Source organism: Alligator sinensis, unplaced genomic scaffold (genome assembly GCF_000455745.1).
Source record: "Alligator sinensis unplaced genomic scaffold, ASM45574v1 scaffold93_2, whole genome shotgun sequence".
In the NCBI taxonomy this organism is placed as follows: Eukaryota; Metazoa; Chordata; order Crocodylia; family Alligatoridae; genus Alligator; species Alligator sinensis.
Genome location: NW_005841854.1, coordinates 5004437 through 5025873, shown reverse-complemented (window position 1 = coordinate 5025873; position 21437 = coordinate 5004437). Strand labels below are relative to the sequence as shown.

The 21437-nt window shown below is 40.8% G+C and overlaps 1 protein-coding gene across 3 annotated transcripts in view; it reads right to left on the bottom strand.

Annotated features, from left to right (window-relative positions):
• The window catches only part of CHRM3 (cholinergic receptor muscarinic 3), a 505262-nt gene that overhangs the window by 392828 nt on the left and 90997 nt on the right, over nucleotides 1-21437 (bottom strand). Inside the window, exons 1-4 of one of the 3 annotated variants that reach the window (XR_322954.3) lie at nucleotides 5813-5892; nucleotides 5286-5495; nucleotides 4231-4365; nucleotides 2069-2291 (exon numbers count right to left, since the gene is read on the bottom strand). The gene's annotated coding sequence lies outside the window, so the exon portion shown is untranslated. Of the gene's footprint in view, nucleotides 1-1537; nucleotides 1644-2068; nucleotides 2292-4230; nucleotides 4366-5285; nucleotides 5496-5812; nucleotides 5893-21437 lie in introns of those variants that run through there. The other 2 variants (XR_003095968.1, XM_025213771.1) reach the window with 2 other exon arrangements.

Here is a 21437-nt window from a genome sequence, read left to right as displayed (position 1 = left end):
ATTCTTCTCCCCATCGCCGAGCGCAATCCTCGACATACCCTTTCCCTGCCGGCTTAATTTGTGGACGGATTAGCTGGCCTGAGCCTTGCCAGCTGAAGCAACTCGTGGAGTTGTTTAAGCAACCGGACCACCTGCGTTGCGGCTATTGGCAGCGTAAGTAAAGTTTTTGCAACCAATACGCTTTGTCTGCCTCTCCAATCACCAGCCCGCCCAAACGACCAAGCAGTTTATATATCACCTCGAGTCGGCTCCGGCCGTCTGAGACAGACTGGTCAAGTTCACTGACAACACCAAACTCTGGGGTAAAGCATCCACACCTGAGGACAGGAGAATGATCCAGGCTGACCTTGACAGGCGTTTAATACTGAAAAATGCAAGGTTCTCCTCCTTGGGAAGAAAAACCTGCAGCATGCTTATAGGCTTGGCAATGCTACACTGGCTAATACCACAGATGAAAGGGACTTGGGGGTCATGATTAACCACATTATGAACATGAGCCTTCAATGTGATGCTGCAGCTAGTAAAGCAAGCAAAATGCTGGCTTGCATCCATAGATGCTTCTCAAGCAAATCCCAAGACGTCATTCTCCCATTGTACTCGGCCTTGGTGAGGCTGCAGCTGGAGTACTGCGTCCAGTTTTGGACTCCACAATTCAAAAAGGACGTGGAGAACCTTGAGAGAGTGCAAAGGAGAGCCACAGACATGATCAGAGGTCAGGAAAAGAGACCTTATGATGAGAGGCTGAGAGCCATGGGACTCTTCAGCCTGGAAAAGCACAGGATCAAGGGTGATATGGTGGCCACCTATCAGTTTATCAGGGGTGCTCACCAGGATCTGGGGGAACATCTGTTCACCAGAGCACCCAAAGGTCTAATGGTCACAAACTCCTCCATGACCATTTCAGGCTGGAAGAGCTTCTTTACTGTCTGAGCCCCCAAGGTTTGGAATAGACTGCCACCGGAGGTTGTTCAAGCACCTACTTTGAACACCTTCAAGAGACATTTGGATGTTTATCTCACTAGAATCCTATGATCCCTGGTGACTTCCTGCCCCTGGGGAGGGGGCTGGATTCAATGATCTTTCGAGGTCCCTTCCAGCCCTAATGTCTATGAATCTAAGAATGCTTTACAACGACACCCACTTTAAGGCTGTGAAAGTGGCTCTATATTTAATGAATTTTCAAGCAACAAGGCACCCACATTTCAGGATTTTCACTCTGGGTATAATTACATTTTCCATTATCCTGTAGCACTACAGTGACCCAATTAAGGCTATCCATCCTTACTTTAATTAAATAAATAAATAAATAAATAAATAAATAGAAGCCTTTGCACATATAGGGTGCATCTACACATTTATTAACGCACTTTTGCTAATGCACATTAAATTTTGTACTTTCATTGTGAGGTACTAGAAAAAGGAGCATTAGCTTATTTTAATGCACATTAGCAAAAGCACACCTTTTTTTGTGATGCTTTAATTCACATTAAAATAGCTTAATGTGCATTAAAGTGCAAATGTAGACATACCCATAGGCAAGAAGAGATAAGTGAATGCCCCAAATGTAGGTGCTTGATAACCCCAGCACTCCATATTTGTAGTGCAACAGAGAGCAAACATTTGGGACACAATCTCCAATGAACCTGAAAGAAACAATAGGCAGCATTAGTAAAAGACCTGACTACTGTTGTTCTGTATGGATAGAGCTAGTTTTCTGTCCAGAAGGGCAACATATTATTCTCTAGAATTTAAAAAAAATGACACTGTCTGGACAGGCAGAAAGAGAGGCTGACTACCTACCTGACTACTAAAAATTGTTAGCATTAAGTTCTTCATATGAAAAAGATAAGAACACCTAAGTAGAAAACCCTGGCACAGGAAATGAAAACAAGAAAAGCAAAATACAACAAAAAACTTTTATACCTCAGAGCAGCAACAAACTTTCCTTTTCATTTTTTTCCATAAGAATGAGACAACAACCTAGAAGCCAAGACAATCATATTTCATTTTTAGTAATAAAATCTGAAGCCTTCATCACTTGTGAATAAGTGATAATTCTTCTCTCTTCCCCTCAGTCTTATGATATGTGATTAAGTCTCTCCTTTCCAGAGGTGGATCCTCCGTATTGAGCAATAAGGCCAGTAACTCCAGTTTTAAATACTGGCTGCTATGCAAATGACAAACAAAATAACTTTAACTGTGTTATACTTCTTGTCCCATTCCTCAGGATAAAGGAACTACCGAGGCAGACTAATGAAATAGATTGCCTCCTGCCACATATGAATTAACTTCTGGAATAAAGAAATGCAGAATCTTATCAAGACTGGTGACATTAGAGTTTAAAAACATAGTTTACTATTCTTTCCTCTATATCGTATCATTTAAGATCTTTTAATAAAACAACTAGTATAATTCAGTAAAACTTACAACAACAAAGAGAGATCTTTTGATTCAAATACAGTTTTCTGTGTGGCCGCAGCTTTGTCCTTCCATACTTATTATTCCAGATAGTTATCTTGTATTTCCCACAAAATATGTAACTTAATAACTGTGCTATATACAAAACAGCATACATGTACTCCTTATGCATTAAGAAAGAACCCCAAATTCTACAGCTATATTTAAACAGTTTAAAGTTTAGAGAAATTAGAGGGGGTCCAGAGGCAGGCAACAAAAGGGCTGGACAGCTACTGGTCAGGAATGATCTATGCTTTTCTACCATGGGTATTTCCAGTGTTTCTGGGCTTTGCTGGTTGCTTGCCCCCATCCCCACCACACCCCACCTTTTTCTGCTGTACATGTTGTCACGGCAGGGTCCTGCAGGAGGGCCGTGATCTCCTCAAGGCCCCCTTCCCATGCCAAGTTGGCCCAAGGGCACTCTCAGATTCTCGCCCGCCACGTCTTTGATGTTCCAGTATATTAAAGGGGACTGCCTTACGTCTTCTTGGACACAGTTCACTGTAGCCTCTAGCCCCGTGGACTCCCGGACCCCTCGTGAGTCCTGACCTGCAAATGGGTGCTTCGGGCACCCTAGCCTTCTGGGCTACGCGTGGCTCCAACCACCCCTTTCACCACGCCCCAAGACTCGCAGCTGGAATAGATGTTGTTCGGTCTCTCTCTGTCTCCACTCCCTCTCTGGCACTCGGGCTCTCGGCAGCCCTCTCTCTCTCTCTTTTCGCGCCCTCTCTCAGGGCCTTCTCTGCCATGCCACCCCCTCTCTGGGGCTCTTCTCAATAATGCTGCCCCCTCTCTGGGGCTCACCATGCCTGCACTGGGGCTTCTCAGCAACACCCCCTTCTCTGGGGCTTCTCAACTGCCCCTCTCTGGGGCTGGGGTCTGTACACCCTGAATGCTGTGCCCCCACTGGCACTCAGGTCCCCACACCACTGTGAGTCCCCTATGAGGCCTCCTCCAACCCCTAATAGCCTCACCCAAACCACCGGTGTAACAAACAGTAACGCAAACTCGAGCCTCTGGGCTATAACTTAAACATAAGCCACCCGGCTATAATCACGCTCAAGCCTATCGGGGGTTCTTCATCCCACAGCAGCCCATCAGGCTTCTCTTCTCCTCCACAGCAGAGAGCTCCTTCCTTCCTCCTGGGCTGCTGGCAGGGAACTGCCTCTGGCCTCAGCTCCTGCAGCTTGAAAGGGAGCCAGGCCCTGCCCCTTTCTGGTCAGCTGACCTCCTGGTTGCCCTGGCAACCCACAGCTGGGCTCCTTATTTCTTGCTAGGACTCCTTCCCCAGCAGTTTCCCCTCTTTAGGAGCAGGGCACCTCAGTGCCCTGTGACACGTCAGGGTGTTTTTAAGCTTCCCCAGAGGCACTAGATGTTGGCTACAGACATGGAATGGTGCTGCCTTAGTCGAGGCAGAAAGATTACTTTCTATTTTATTTGCACCTGGCATGCAGTTGCTCTTTATGATCTCATTCCATATATCTTGTGGGGTTTTTTCCCCCAATTACTCTGGACTACATTTAGTCTTTTGCTTAGATGCCTAAATTTAGGGACATATAAATGTAGTCACTTTAGTCATTTTACAAAACTCTTCAAATAGTACGAGATTTTGCCAACTTATTCCAAGTTCAGAAATTGTTTTTTTATAGCCATTAAGAAATTTGATTGGTTTGTTTTCCAAGGAACAAATAAGTTTTAAAAACAAAATGAAGTTGTGTTGTACATCACAAATAAAACACAGCTTGCTAAATCTAAGATGGTCAAAATAAATACCTTAAATATGGAAGTAACTACTAATTTCTGCTTCAAGAAAATTTTACACTTCCATCTATTTTTTGAAGATTCCTCAAAGTCTGTTTTTCATTGTGCTCACTCACTGTTCTCTCGTGGGGTTGTTTTGTGTTTTTTCTTTAAGTTGGGAAAAATATTCACATTAATGCCTGACTTATAAAATGCAAGGTCTGAAATGCAATAAATCCAGAACACCTTTGTAAGCAACATTCAGAAAATGATGGCATTACAACTGAGAATGGGCTTTTAATGCAAGCAAAAACTAAGAAAAAAAAATAGATATGAAAAAATATACACCTTAGCATTTCTAGAGACACTACTGTTACCACATAAAAGAATTTTCAAGCCACTAAAAACAGGAGTTTAGAAATAAGCGATGGTAATAATAATAATAATAATAATAATAATAATAATAATAATAATATTTTTAAAATCTGCTTAGTGTTAACAAAATTTGATCCAAAATAACAAAATGTATAGCAGTAAACATGCTACAAGGATGTTTCAGAAAGTAACATAACAGCAATTTCAAAATCAAAACATTTTGTCTTTACTAGACCACATCACTTCTCTACATAGTTGTAAATGATGGGAGCATTCAACAATGCTGCCATCAGATTCCCCACTCTGCAAACAAAATGGTTTGATTTTGAAATTGCCATTATTTTCCGAGACACCCTTGTATAACACTGGTTAATTTACAATCTTCTCATTTTTTTCTTCTCAATTGTGTCAGTAAGACTTTAAACCCAATAGAGTGAAGAGCCTGAGTAACAATGTACATCTCATTATGTTCATTTAGTTTAAAACAATTAAATACATATTTTCCCCAAATACTAATCATGACTATCATTACGATGAGTACTGGTTAAAAAAAATAATTGTGAATGGGAATGTGGAAGCTCCCTTCTGCCCCCGCCCCAGCAAAAAAAAAAGTATGTGTTGGTTACTTTGGTTCTGACTGACTCAAAGCCGGGAGTTCTTCAAGGCATTAGCTAATTTCTTGCCAACATTAACTACTTAATCAAGCAACTTACCAATCATGAAAAAAGAAACAGAGGATATGAAGATTGAGACTCTGTTGTTGGAGAAGCCATTGTATGCTGCTGAAAATCACCAATGCAGAGCTGAAAATAAGATGCTGGAAAAGCACCTCAACAAGCTTGAAAATAGTTGATGAAGAAATAAATGGCAATCATCAGGACCCCAGAATCTTCTTTGAATCCCCGGTTTCACAACTGGTAGACCTCAAAGTAAAAATAAATAAAAGGTGGATAAACTATCTATAAAACTTAAATATCTCAATTTTAAAAAGTATCCAACATTGACCAGTTATGTCTATACTGAGGACTGCTATTATCAAAATTAAAATATAAACTATTCCATCATAGTTATATTCTAGCATCTGAGACGCCATAGAATTTTAACTACTGTTTAAGTAGAGAGATCAGTGATTTTTCATAGACCAATATGTCTAGTCACTTATATCTATTACTATTAGGGATGTAAAAGTTTAACAATTAATCATTTAACCAGTAAGCCGAGTGATAACCAGCTAGCTTACTGGTTATTGTTTAGCAGTGCAGTATGGCAGGGAAGTGGGGGAAGTTAAGCCACCCAGTTCCCCAGCAGGAACTGAAAGGCAGCAGGTCAGGCAGGAAGGAGGAGGAGGGGAGGGGGAAGGGGTAGTAGTACTCATAGCCTATGAGGTTAAAGAGGAAAACAGAAGTGGCCTAATGACTATTCAATTAAGCAATTAGCTGCTCCTTCACAAGTGCTACCTTCCTCTCTCCCTTCACAGGTCTTCACCTGGGCCATGCTGTCTGGTTAGCCATGCCACTGCCTCCCCCCACCAACCATCAAAGGGCCCCAGAAGTGGCTTCTAGCAACAGCTGTGTCCGATTTTCTGTGATACTGGTTAACTGTCCAATATAATTAGAAGATAGAGGGATAATTTTTCAATGACATTTATATCTCTAATTACCAATCTAGATCCACAGAAATAAACTACTCAAACTATTTTCATAATAAATTGTGTTTCTCCAAAATTTTTTTTTTTTTTTTTGGGGGAGGGGACTTAAATGTGCAACTAATCCTATCTTCAATAATTTGTGACTCTGTTTACATTTTTACATCCAGCCAAAATGAAGATTTTCCTGCTCAATGACCTGAAAACATTTGATTCTCCAAAAGATAAAGTCTTCCTTTACGAATTTGAGCATGGCTCACTGAGGTCAAATACCTGAAGACTATCCAGTCATAACACAAGTTTATACATTTTATTACATATACAAAGTTTTCAATGGATAATAATTCTATTTGCCTGATTTTATTAATAGTTTATTTACTTTTAATTTTCTTTCCAAATCTAATTTGCACTCAAAAGTTTTTCTTCCACAAGGTTATATTTCCTCCTACTTTCAAACATTCCCTCTTCCTAGTTTCTGGACAGGTTTGGAGAGAGAGTTTTCCTGGCTTTCAAACCAATTTTGGATAACTGAAATATACTCTGATGTGATTCATCAACCTTAATTCTATTTTACCAAGGCTGACTGGATTATTAGCTAATGCTAATACAGGGGACAGGAGTGGTGCTTCACTTTACATACACAACTAGAAGATTTCCAGTTTATTTCTAGTTTATGACAGCAATTATTCATGAGATTCAAGCACTGTTAATGCAATTCACAATTATGTTGCAAATATTTAAATACGATCAGATTTCAAAATGCAGACTGAAAAAAATAATTTATTTCCCCTTATCCCCTACTTCTTGACTGACCACATTTTAATAAACGGAGAACAGCATTTTACAAAAATGGATCAGATTCCTGAAGACTTCAGCTCCCAAACAGGGATGAAAATAAGGGGTAACATTTTCAGGAAAACCCAGCATGTTGGGTGCCTTAGGACTGTCTAAAATCTACCCAAGGGTGTCAGATAAACAACCCTAGATCCTTAAATTTTTTGAAAACCTGACTCTACATGCACAAGTTTTTTGGGTTTTTTTTTTTAAGTATGTGGTTTTATACTTTCAGTTCCAAACAGATGTAGTGTTATACCTCAAAGATTATAGTATTTAAGTGTGGGGAAATGTTTTCTGTGTGCATGCACGATTATCAAATTATAATGTAATATCTAATTATTATTTTCAGAACCATGAATGTGAATAAAGCAAGTAAATTAAAAGTTGTGCAACTACACAGTTTGTAGGATGAGGCCATTATCTTATAATCTTATCCTTATACCCATAAGACCCCCACATTGTTTGGCAGGGTCCGACTTGCAAGAGCAGGGACCAAAAAAATAAAACCGAACCAAAAGAAAACCAACAACCCACACACACTTCTATGGATTCTAAGAGAAAGTGACAAAAGAAGGGACATGGGAGTAGGGCTAAAGAGTGGAAGGTTACAACAGTGAAATCAGACCATGATCTGTATTTTAGGCAGAGGTATAGTATAGCAGGGCAGCTGTGGTGCATGGGACTACTGTGGGTGTCAGTAGCAAGTCACCACTGTGGCCATGGCTATTTTTACTGCCCTCTACCTCCAAAGGCTACAGGTTTTACATATGAATAGCAACTGTTCTTTCAATTCAGCAAAATCATGTGCTCTTAGAACTCACATAAGTTGTCAGAACAAAGGGTGGAGTGGGAGAGTGCAGCAGGGAAAAAGCATCTACATAATAACATGATATCACATAACTTCTCCATTCAACAAAAGCTTAGGATTTATCAGTTCTCTTCTCTCTAACCTGCATCTACCTCAAATAAGGCACGACACTTTAAATCAATGCCTCGGTACTTGTAAAGCATTTGCAGGGGGGTTCTGTCAAATCACTGACTAGTTTAAGGGAATGTGAGTTAATGATGTTGCGCATAATCACTTAGTAAAATATGACAGCAAGTCACTGGTCACAAAATTTTCTTGCTCATTTTGTAAACAAGGACAAGGAGGCAGGAGAAGGCTGAATAAATAGAGGAAATGGATGTATATATTTATTTTTTTGAAATGCTGGCTCTGAGGAGAACATAGAAGAACCAAAAGGAAAAGAGACTAGGAGCACAGTGGTTGTGTGTGGCAGGTATTTCATTTGAAGAAAGAATTAATAGGCTGTGGAAGCACAAAGTGAAAATTAAGAGGATGAGATGCTGATCCGAAACTGCAGCAAAAGTCTCCTTAAGAGTGACTGATTCTCAGGGGCATAGTTTCAGATAGGGAGCCTGTCTGGCAGGCACAAACTATGGCGATAAACAGATGTCATCTTTGAAGTGCGATTAGCTGTGCTGGGATGTTTTGGCATGACTGATCTGCTCTAGTGGTGTCTGCAGATGTCACCCAGGACCACTGTCCCAAAGGATTGGGCCCCTGAAACCCCAGGAGCAGCAGGGGCTCAAATTTGCAGGACAACAGCCCTGGACGCCATGCCCCAACCTAACCAATAGAGGTTTCCCCACTTGTAAATGCACTCTCCAAACCAGGACATGGCAGCCTTATATGAACACCATGGGGATTTGCTGTAGGAGAAATCCCCATGCGATATGGTCTGCTCCATAACTGCAGATTGTCGCAAACCAGAGCACAGCCGCGTGAAATGCAAAACAGCAGAAATCCCACTACAGAATCAGGCCCCTTCACACCTGTAGAAACATGCTCCAAAAACTCCCCTGCAGGTACAGAGCAGAAGCCCAGTTCCCCACTTTGTACAGGCAGACAGAGGCTCTAGGTAAGGGCCAGACACCTGGGGCTGTTGTCATTCAGCTCAGGGCCACTGAAGATCTGGAAGCACGTAGGTAGTGTGGCTAGAAAATGCAGGCAGACCTTGTCTTCCTGTGCTCTTGCACCATATGCAAACAGAAGTCTACCATGTAAAGGCGGCACAAACTGTTACTACAAATTGCCACAGCCACAATTTTGGGCATCTGTGATGTGACAAGGAGCATGTTTAGGTTTTGTGATTCCCTACATTTTTTTTCATGGTGGCAAGAGGGTGATGTCTGTTTGCAATCTATATCTTCAATATTTGCACCTGCATTTTGTGCACCTGCAACTGTTGGCAGATGAAATTAAACTGAGGCTACAACATGCAGATTCAGATGTTTCAAGTATGCTTCAGTCCTGCTAGAGAGATCCCCTATTTGAAACAGTGCCCCTGAAAATAAATCTGTCTTAAGAAGGTTTTGTTGCTGTATTCTCCTGGCAGTTGAATAAGGTAGTACAAAGGTATTTGCACCCTCAATTTCAGAGGTTGTATTCCAACCATATTGAAAATTTAGTACAAAAGGCACTTTACATCTAATACATGACTTTCAGAAATCAATACTTATTTTTTTTCAATAACCAACACTGAGAAAGTAAAATGAAAATAAGGATAACCCTTCTTATTTTTAAATTGTTCAATAAAGTAGCATTAAGCAAAAAGTTCAACAATTCAGTTTCTTACAAAATATCTCAGGAAAACTCTAATAAAACAGAGTTGCGTTTCCTTTAGCATCTACATTCTTACTTGTACACATCCTTTAACATTTTTAGCAACACTACATCATGGTTATTAAATTAGCAAGCTCTTGTGAAAAAGGCCTAATCCTACAAATGTTTATGTCTATACCTAAGCACATACTGGGTACAGACATTACACAATGCACTTTAAGTGCACAGAAAGCCTTTTACACCCATATGCACACCTTAACATTGGCAGATCCTGCTCTAAGTTAACCCTGGATGGATGTGTACTAACCCAAAAGTGCTTTCTGTTAAAGCACTTTATTGAACATCTGTGCCAGATCTGATTGAAGATTAATTTACAGTGTGATCGCTGCCATACCAAGTGATGTTGTACGGGGCTGCTCTACTCTCAGGCAGAGCTTGTTTGCTCTGCCCAAGCACCAGGCTGGCTCCATAGTGACAGCCTCTCATCCCAGCCCTGCATGTAGCCTCATGGTGGGGAGGGGAGGGAGGAAAGGAGGGCTTCTGTCCCCATAGCTGCCCTGGCCCCGTGGTATGCCATAGCCTGCCAGGCTGCCTGCAGGACAAGGAGTCTGGGGTCTGTCTTCCAACAGCTGCTCCTTCCAGGCTGCCGTGCACTGCTGCTTGGTCAGGGGGGTTGTGGGGGAATGGCTCCAGGGTCTGTGTCCCCGCAGCAGGTCCAGCCAGGCAGCGCCATGCCAGTGCCTGAGTGGGACCACTGTGGGGGAAGGGCTCTGAGGTTTGTGTCCCTGTGGCATCCTGGTCAGGCCATGCTGAATTGCACTGCAGCTGCTGGCTGCAGCTGTCAAGAGGCCCCAAAACCCCATCCAGCAAGCCACACAGTGAGGGGGCTCTATTCTTCTCCTTCCTCTAGCCACTGCTGACCTTTGCCAGCTGGCAGGGAGACAGGGCTGATGAAAGGGGATGCTATGGCAGCCTCCTGGGAGGCATTCAGGAGCCCCCCTAATGGTTATTGAAGGCAGGCTGTAAGCCCCCTGCCCCACCACCACTACCACCACCAAACAGCAAATGTCTGTTCACTCAGCTCTTGCCCTAACTTATAGAGCTTTAAGTTAATTGTGGTAAATACATAACTTAGCTATAAACAGACCCGCTTAACTTCAGTAAGGCTGTTAATATGTTAAACGTTAATCATGCATTACTAAGCATGTCATATTTTAAACCTATAACACTACATATGATGTTGGAAAAGATTCTTTTCCGGTGTCTCCATGCCTCTCATACCTAAACTTGAAATGATATAAGCTAGATATTTTAGGAGACAGATGTCTGAAACTAGAAATAAAGAACATTTCCCATCATAAACAGCTACTGAAATACAATTTAAAAGTTTATTGCTTAATTATAAAATCCTTATTCATTTAATTACCATTCTCACAAATAGTTCAGTGAAGTAAAGGGGGCTCTTCTGCAGGATCATATCCATGACCTGCAGTTTAGAAATAATTTAAATATCCAGATGGCAGTAGCCATATCATAAGAAACAAGAAGCATTCATATTGAGCTATTGGCAATATTGTACTGTTTTCGCCAGATTCATTTGAAACAAAGGCCTCCTTTACGCATGCAGGTATAGGCACAGTAGGATCTAATATGCAATCCACACAATCATGGCTCCTATAGGATTATGCATTAGAACCCACAGCACCTTATTGCTGGTGCAGGGGCTCACCCTGCACTGGGGGACCACAGCTGCTGTGATCTTTCAGCCATGGGATGACTCATGCACCTGTAGAACTGGGAGATCACAGCACTGCCCTGTGGCTTCTGGGACCCAGATCCCACAGGACTGTGTGTCCCAGCAACCCTAACGCAGTGCCAGGACCCAATGTCCACAGCTGCCAGGTGCTGCTGGAGCAGAGAGTCCACTAAGCTGTGGGACTCTCAGTGCTGGCTGTGCCTACATACACAACCCAGGCGGAGATATAACCTATAGAGAGGGCTAAAATGTACATATTAAAGCTCTAGATTTTCAAGCATTTCATCACATCTTCTGTAAACATTGTTGTTTTATTATTAATGCAATAATACTAGTGTAGTGGCATATATTCCATTAATTATCAATGACCCATAAATCCTATCTTCACTAAACTTTAAATAGAAAAAAAAATTTTAAAACATCCTATGCCAGGCCCTAAGCCCATTATATTTCTGAAGGTAAGTAATTTAGTCAGACTAATCACATTCCTCAAAGATCAGAAGAACAATATTGCTAGCTTTAGTAAAAGCAACATTCAATATATATATATTTAGCATGCAAAAAATTATATCTAGAACTTTCTATCATTATCCAGATAATGAGGCAGTTTCAGTCACTAATTTCACTTGCATTATAACAGAAGAATTTAGGTTCAAGACTCACAATAAGCTAAAATTTACAAAATTGGGTTGGGAAGTCTGCATGCTTCAGGAATTCCTTCACAAAATTATCAGAAATTAATTAGATATACCATAAACACAGTCATGAAGAGTGACAAAGCCACAATAACTTCTCATTTGCATTATTTACTTTTAAAAGTCTGAGCCTAAAGAAATAGAAAAGGGGACTTTTCAAAATAGATACCATTACACGGTCACAAGGCAATTTTACCTGCAGGTATTTTGTGCCATTACCTTTATGAGCAACTAGCAAATGTTACTGGTGAAAATTGGAAAACAACAAGCTTTCTGGGGGAAAATGCTTACATAGGTTGAGTTATCCTGCCCAGGTTACACATATTTATGGTACATGTATAGCTCTCAAACTATATAAGTGTAGGCACAAGTTTTTGTATGCATCTAGACACACACACGGTCTATGGAATAGAGAGTGAGGGAAAAAGCAGCTAAGATCAAAAAAGATCAAAGAATCCATTCATTTTTAAATTAAATATACATAGAGTGACAAATTCCTAGGGTGTCAGGGTGCTCCCTGAGATGCACCTTAGAGTTGTATACATCTATTGGTCCCCACGACTTGGCTGAATGGATATGCCCAGATTATTAATTTACCCAGAAGTAACAATTTACCACAGGCACTTCATTAAAGAAACAAAAAAAACCCAAAAGTGTTTATTACAAGGAAACACAAATGGTAAAAAAAATAAAACATGATCAAGTGTTTTGCTTTACTATACTCTTATCAAATCTGACAAAATCCTTACTGTATGTTTACATTACTTCTTTGCTCGCATAAAATCTTGTCAAAATCTCCCAGGTGCAACCTCCCCTCAGTCACAGCTAGTTCCCTTAACTGGGGACCTCCGTTTGCCTCTCTCCTTCCTCTCTAGCCAGTCCATAACAGTTACTGCCCCCAAAGCAGTTCACAGAGCCTCCCCCAAACCTACCTTCAGAGGAGCCAGAGAATCCTCTAGAGTGTTTCTGCCTGTGCATTCACGACACATAGTATATGCTTTTAATACATGCCATATTCACAAGTGGCTAAGTAAGTAGGATAATGATTGCAATTTAAAACTTAATTGTATTCATGTACGTTCTGGGACTTGTATTATATGAAATCTTCATAGAAGACCTGCAGCTGTTACTATTGTCAGTAATCTATGACCTAATTTAACTATTTTTTCCCCTGGACATTACCTGGATGGAGATGGACAAGAAAGGCTCAGATTGCATTCATTTTTCAGAATCAATATTGAACTGATATACCAGAATGGCGCTAGGAATACTTTAGCTTTTGAAGATGCTATTCATTCAGTCAAAATATGATCTTCAATTTATGGCATACAGTCATTCTTCCTGCAGGATGCTGAACTAGTTGTATAGTGTGTCCATAAAGTTCCACATCTCTGAAATAGGAATGTGAGCATGCACAAATGTCAGATGCTATGGACAGGGTGGTTGTACACATATGTAGATCAGTGACACTCAACCTTTTTGTCCCATGAGCCAGACAGGCAGTAGCCCTCCCATCAGAAGACCAGATCCAGCTGGTGGGCCCGATCCAGTTGTGCAGAGGAGGCCAGGAGACATCCTGGCCCCAATCCAGTCATGTGGGGAGGGAGTAGGAACAGCCCAGCCCCAAATCTGTGGTGCAGGGCTTGGGAATTTGGCACCAAGAAAGGACTGGCAGTATTAATTGCCACTGTTGTCTCACTGCCAAACTTCCTGACCCCTGCAGAGTCCCATGGGCTGGATGCCATTGCTCTATGGGCCAGATTTGGCCTGCAGGCAGGGAGTTGAGCACCCCAATACAGATGGATCAAATAGATCCTGAATTCTGATTGCAATGCAGTTCTTTAAAGAAAACTACAGTTTTGCTGAAAGAAGACACTAATTAAAAAAAAAAAAAAAACAGAAAAAAAACCAACCCCAAAGTTTATTGCTCCAGAATGTATTGCTCCTGGGTGCCCCATTTAATGTGGGCCTGGGAGCAGTAAACTCTGGAGTTTATTTGCTGTTTGAATGTGTCCCTGGGAGTGCAGCACATTGAGCAGGGTTAGAGCAGCCCTGGCTGGCAGGGGGCTCTGGGGGTCAGCCTGTCAGCCTGGGGCTGCTCCTCCCCAGCAAAACATGTTGCGGAGGGGCTGGCTGGGGCACAAGGGTGCTTCAGGATGGGGCTAGCCAGCTATCACCTCCATACAGAAACACCCTCATGCCTGACCCAGCCTCTCCAGTATCTACACATGTGCTGCTGCAGAGTAGTACTTGTATCTACAAGTACTATCCTGCTGCAGAGTAAATTAATTTACTCCAGTCTAATATGGGTGCATGCCACGATGATTACTGTGCTGCTAATTAATCTACTGCGCAGTAAATGTCTTGTGTAGTCACACCCATTTTGTCTACTTTTTCTTCAGACCTGGAGAAGAATGCATTACTTTCAAAAGCTTTTTTAAGTCTATCCCAACCATGCAGCTGATCCATTAAAAGATATCACTCACAAGAATGTTTCCCTCTTGCATATTGCTCTTACATATATTTTATTTTTTCGCTACTTAGCGTCCAGACCAATTCTGAAATATTTTAGTCATTTTGTCTGGCATACATGGGCCAAAGATAATGCAAGAACCTGATTTCCTTTTTCCATTGGCACACTGTTTCACTGAGAATTTCTTCCTGTTTATCATTTTCTAGGAATGATTACATTTGCTGATCACAGATGGTAGTAGAAAGCTAATCTGACTATTTACAATTCCCTTGTGCTCCCTAAATGGCAATTAAAATAAAACTTGTGTTAAGATTGCCTTATCTCATGAAATGCACAGACGATTCATTTTGTTTTATTACTCTTACTTCCAACTAGAATAAACCAAGATTGTGAAAGTAAGGACTTATACCAACCGGAAAAGAGAAAAAAAACAACAGAAAAGATGATGGAAGGGATATTGTTTTCTAACTTTTTCATTACAAAGTCACAGATACCCTTTCTAGCTGCAAAAAACCTTTATGCACTGAACCACCTTTTTGTTTCCATGGCTTAGCCAGAATGCTATAGAAAAAAATCCACACCTGTAAAGAATTGACAGCCAAGAAAAAAACCCTAAATATTTCCATATAGTTTGTCTTCAGCACCTTATGGGGTATCTGAATATCTCTATAAAATCATGCAATCCAGGCACAGAAAGCAGTTTGTATGAAAATACAAATAAGAGTTCATAGAATAAAAATGAGGAGGAAGGATTTTAGTTCCCAATCGAAAATAATATGTTACAGGGTGGGGAAAGGTGATTCAATGAGCCTGAGTCTCCTGGTACTTAAGAGTAAACCAGTAGAACTTCAGTGAAAATCCTGTTGCTTTCCACCAGCATTAGGGAAGCAACAAAAGATGGCCTAAAATACTGTTTTAGAATATTTCCTTTTTGTTCCTAAATAAAAATAATTGTACTCTGTTGGCTAAAAATCATCCCTCACCCTATGTTCTGACACACATTGTCTGCCTTGCATGTTTTTCTTGTATTAGGCAGTTTGTAAAAGAACAGTCGGAAACTCAGCAAATCAGTTTCCTCCTGGTTTTTGGAAGCAGCCAGGGCCAGCGATGTTGTTTGACAGCCGAACGCAATTAGCTCCAGCATGTGAGAGGGAATATTTAGCTTTACAAACACAGGGTGACAGATGGAATTTTCCCAGTTCCTATAGTTGAATGCTGCACTTTGTACCTATTACATTTTGGATTTTCTAGCATTTGTAGGTTCTCTCACTCTCTCTCTTTTTTTTTTGTAATTTCCATATTATGTAAAAAATTACATTTTCTCTGCCTATTGACCCACAACTGTAACACTTATCTTTTTAGTTCCACCTATTTCCTTTGCTCATATTTTTACTTTTACTTACATAATATTGCAACGTGAAAATAAATAAATCAGGAGGGATTGGAAAGTCTATTTCACTTTTTCCAGTTAATTCTCTTATTTTTTCCCTAAATTTGCCAAAAAAAGCTCTAATTGCCTATGGATAGGTATTCATTAGGTCCATCTGGGTAAAATCTCCAAAACTTATTATTTGAACATTTAACTGTGCAGGAATGAGACACTGTTGAATTTTGACATGATAAAGCTGATTTCCCTACCGAAAGATAAACTCTTAACACTGAAAGTACTTTACAGTATATAGATTGCAGTGTACTTTCTGAATGTTTCCAGGAACCAGTAGTCCTCTCTCACAAACAAGCATGAGGAGACACACTAAGAACCTTCACCAGGACATGTAGTGACTCAGTGCCAGGGACAGGAAGAGAATCCAAACAGGACAGCGATCGGGGTGGGAGGAAACAATAGCAGTTTTCAAATATTTGAAAGGCTGCCATAAAGAAGAGGGAGAACAACTGTTCTCCTTTGGTCACAGAGGACATGAGACAACAAATTTAAACTGTACCAATGCAAATTTAGATTAAAACCTAGGGGAAAAAATTACTAACTAGAAAAACAGTAGGACAATGGTACAAGTTGCCTGGGAAGGGGCAAAATGTCCTTCACCAGAAATTTTCAAGAGGCTGAATGGAAATGTGTCTGGAACAGTTCAGGAATAACTGGCACCTCTACCAGAAATGACCCCCGAGGGCCCCCTTCCTTCTGTATGATTATTCCATATAGTCTGGTGCCCAATCTTATGGCCCATGTCAAATCATTTCTTTAAAGAAGAATATTCTCCCACACTAATATTTCTTTCTCCCTTATAAGATGCTGAAGCTGGGAGTCACTACTAAAGAACAACATTGCCACAACATGCTGCGCAGCTTGCATATAAAACATGCCAACTTTCAAGTGTGCGTCATGATTGACAGCTCATGTGTAAGTCAATATTAGTGCTATTTGTTTTTATGGAAAAAAGGAACACCATTCCTAATGCTGATCAGCAATACAAACAACATCATAAAAAGCAGTGTTTACACTGAATTCCCTGACTCTTTAGCAACAGGAAAATACTCCCTTTATTAGAATTGTCCACCTTAAAACTTCAATGCCAACTTCTCTCCTGGTTTAATCTAGCTTTTGCTGACATAAAGGCAGGCACAGGCCCATTAGTTGTGGAAAAGTCTGTCAGTGGGAGATTGCAGTGACAAGAGAATAGATCTACACTGAAAGAACAAAAGTGGAGGAACTACAGGTAGCCAGTAGGCACATCTACACATGTGCCTGAATGCACAGTTGCTTTAACAAGTACTAAATGACTGTCCAATAACTGCCATTACTACACAGTCCCAATGGCACAGGGGTTGTTTTCGACCCTACTGCATAGTAGCAATGAGCTACTGTGCTGTAGCTTGTTGCTACTGCACAGTAGTGTTAGCATCACAGTTGGTGCCCACCGATGCTATGTCACTATAGTGACGAGGTATGGCAACCTAGCATCTCCTGCAGATGTGCTCAGTGACGTTTACAGGGGTCATTAATGGCATAACTAGAGTGGAGTAACTGTAGCAGCACCCTTGGGCACCAACTTGGGGGTTGAAGAAAAAAATGGCTGCTGCTGCAACCACGCAATCTATTTCAATTGTGTGGTATGGTGGCAACCGGAAGCTGTCCTGTGTGTGGCTAGTGCCCTGGGCTCCACCTGCATCATTACACCTCTAGGAGTCACAGAGTGCATCTACCTGAGACGTTTACAGTTGACTAATTAGATGTGCAGTAAATGTCTCAGTGTCTACACATGTACCCTTATTAGGCTGAAGTTAATTAATTTATTATGTATCAGGATAATACTTGTAAATACTATCCCCAACGTTAAAAACTCTTCAAGAGCACGTATGTAGATGCTACCCCAACTGGCTGAGATGTTAGGGTGCTTCATGAACAGCACATGGAGCCAGGTCAAAGAAGCCCCAGCTGGCAGGGGCCCTGTGCCAGCCCAAGGCTGCTCTTCCTGGCTCAGTATACTGTGGAGAGGCTAGCTGGGGCATAAGTGAGTTTCTAATGGCTTTGTTATACATTATTTTAGGCAGCTCCTGGAGCTCTTAATCCCTGGACTGTCTACACATTAACACATGAAACTAGTTTTAGGCAGCTTAAAGTTATGCTATTCCGGGACCGATTTATCTCTGATCTATGTAACCCAGCTCATGCTCCATTAACATGTGGCCACTCCCCACAGATTAGCACCCAAACAGCACTTCCCAGAATCCTAGGATGGAGTGTCCCCTCCCCCACCTTTCTGTTCTGTATGGACAAACTTTCCATCCCCTGATTTCTACTTCCTGGGGAGGAGAACCGAGGGCGTTCTGGCACAGAGCCAACTCTTCCAACTCCCCTCAGGGATGTGACCTTCCCACTCCCAGGGGTGCAACCCCATGCAAACACCTTGCAGAGCACATGCCAGCTAGCCAGGTCACATGACACAGATGGGTTCAGTTGTGGGGAGAGAACAAGGTAGAGGTCTGGATACGGTCCCCATGATCTAGGGCTTCCTTCCTGGGACAGGGGCAATAGCTCCCCCAAAAGCACCTTCCCTTATGCCTCCCACCTCCTAGCCACTCCAAGAAGCATGACTAGCACCCACCACACCTAAATCCCAAATACCAATTAGTTAAAAAATGAGGCTTTCTTCAATTTACTTCATTTTTATCTCTTTTTAAAAGGCTCACCAGCCCTGTAGTGGCAACTCACAGCTGTACTTCCTAGTCAGGCCCCTGCTCACTAGCCCTGTCACAGCAACTCAGAGGTAACAAGGCTCTAAGAAGTAGGGGCTTAACACTGATTCTGGTTTCATGGCATGTTATAAACCTACTTAATTCCTGAATTCTTTCTATACATGAAAGGTGAGAATACCACCCCCACCCCCACCTTTCTTTTGATAGGCCTTGATTTCCCCATTATCAGCTTATTTTCTTCTGCTAATTGTTTGACTGCAAGCTGTGGCAATTTCTCTCTCCCCTTTGACAAATTTTGTTTTGTTGGGTTTTTTGTTGTTTTTTTTTACTGTGCCATGCTGGCCTTTAATGCTCAGACCAGATAATAAATGTCTCGCGCTGAAAGGTTTGTCTAGCTCTATCTCAATTATACAGTTGATCCAATAAAAGATATCACCTGAAGAAATCCTTGCCTTTCCCATAATTCTTGGACCATCACAACTACAATATCACTCTAACACTACCATGGAAATTTAACTATGTTTTCCCCAATTGATAATATCTTGAAAATAAATGTTTTAATGGAAAGTATCCAGTTTAGAAATTGTTCATAGAAAGTTCCCTTTGGTCAAGGGTGGAATTTTGGATCAAAATTAGACCCACTCAAGAAACAGGAGGTTGAACATGGGTCTTCTCCATGGTAGGTATGTGCTCTAATCATCCAAATGCATCTATAAGCTTTTCATTTGGGGTGGCAAAGGAAAGAGATCTATCTGTCATGTTCTCCCCCCCACCACCACCAAAAAAAAAAAGTGAAGGAATTTATTTTTGCTTTGCATAAAACAGGATGAGGAGAAAATAAAATCATCAGACCCTCATTTCACAAAAATGAAATCCTCATTTTCCAGTCATACCTACTAATAAAGCATGATGATATTGTTAAATTGTACCCTTAACAATGAATAAACACCTTTGAAATCTGTAAATAAAAAAATATTTGTTTTTCAGATGGGAAGGATGGAGGATGCTGATTCATCCTCAGTCCATCATTCAAGTAATTTCTCAATATCCTCCACTGTTTCTTAAATAAGCAAAAATGAATCAGATCTGTAGATATAATAAATGTACAGGCAATTATTTCATTGCTATAGCAGCTACTTACTGTATTACAAAGAAAACAAGCAACAGTTTGCCTCTACTTTTATAAGATTTTTCTTATAACTATATTAAGGATTTTGTAATATTGGCCAGACAGTTAATTTTCATGTTGTGTAACTTCTGGATGCAATCAAACTAGCTATTCAAAATTGAACTTATTTGTTATATTTGAACTAATCCAAATTAAAATCAAACTGTTTTTCTGTTTTCTGTATGAATATATTCCTTTAAAACTTCTTTGGCAAAACAAAAAAACTATCATAACTAATTTAAAATATTGATCTATAGCAGTGTGTGAACTTAAAAAGAGTATTATGTCTTCAAATTTCTATAGATTGCAACATTATTTTCTACTATGTATTTCAGAAATAGTTCATAACAGGTGAAGTGCACCAGCATTGCCATTACTATTACTGTTAGGAAACTGCAACAAACACCAAAAGAAAAAGATACCAACCAACTATGCAAAAGCAATTGATTTCATATACACACATGTAAATGTTCAAGCACACACTTTGAGTTAAAGAAAGATTTGTCCAAAATTTTCAAAAAGGAAAAGAAATAAAAGGGGAGTATAACCCTCCTCCACACAAATTACTATGAATACTGCATAAACTGTCTTCCCCTCCTCACCTCAATGAAAATTTCAACTGTCTATAAATTAAGAAATTTAATTTTATTCCTGAAGCCATCATTAAGCTTTAAACTAATAATTAGGGCTGTACAAAGGTTTGGTCACTGGCTCAATTCGGTGACCTAATTTCCAAGTCCGAATTGAATCAGGAGACCCTTTAGTCTCTCTGAATCAAAGCGGAAGCCTCCGAATCAATTTGGAGAGATTTGACAATTCGGCCATAGACACAAGTTTATGTTTTTTCTATGTACCTCAAGGTACCAGGCCTGGCTTGTGAACGCTGCGATGGTGGGGCAGATGGAGTGTCCCATGGGAGAACAGGGGGCTGCCCCGCGTGCACAGCAACAGACCCAAAAGTGGATAAGAAGTACCCCCATGCTCCTGTGGGATGCTCCATCCACCCCACCATCTCAGCATACACGAGCCATGCCTGGTAGCTTGAGGTACATAGAAAAAACATATATAGCTGTGTCTATGGCTAAATCGCTGATTCTCTGAGTCAGAATCAAATCTTCAGATTCAGATTCAGCTGAATTGAATCAGGACAGTGACCTGATTCAATGACTCAAATCACTCTCCCCCGAATTCGGCTGAATTTGATTCCAAATTGAATACTGCCCGCTTCACATACCCCTGCTAATGATCCAAATCTTATAGTTTAGGTATGCCAAAATGAAGTGAGATAAATCTTCATGCTTCAGGGCAGTGATTCTCAAATAGGATGCCATAGATAAATCCAAAGATTTCAAATAGGGATCCTCAGTATCAAAAACATTCTGACCTATTGTAGTCTGAGTTTCGTGCTGCAGAAGAATTACTTTATTGGTTTTCCATAGTCACAATATGAATGAAAGCTAAAAACTGGCATTTTCTGAGGGGTACCTTGGGTCTAACAAGATTGAGAACC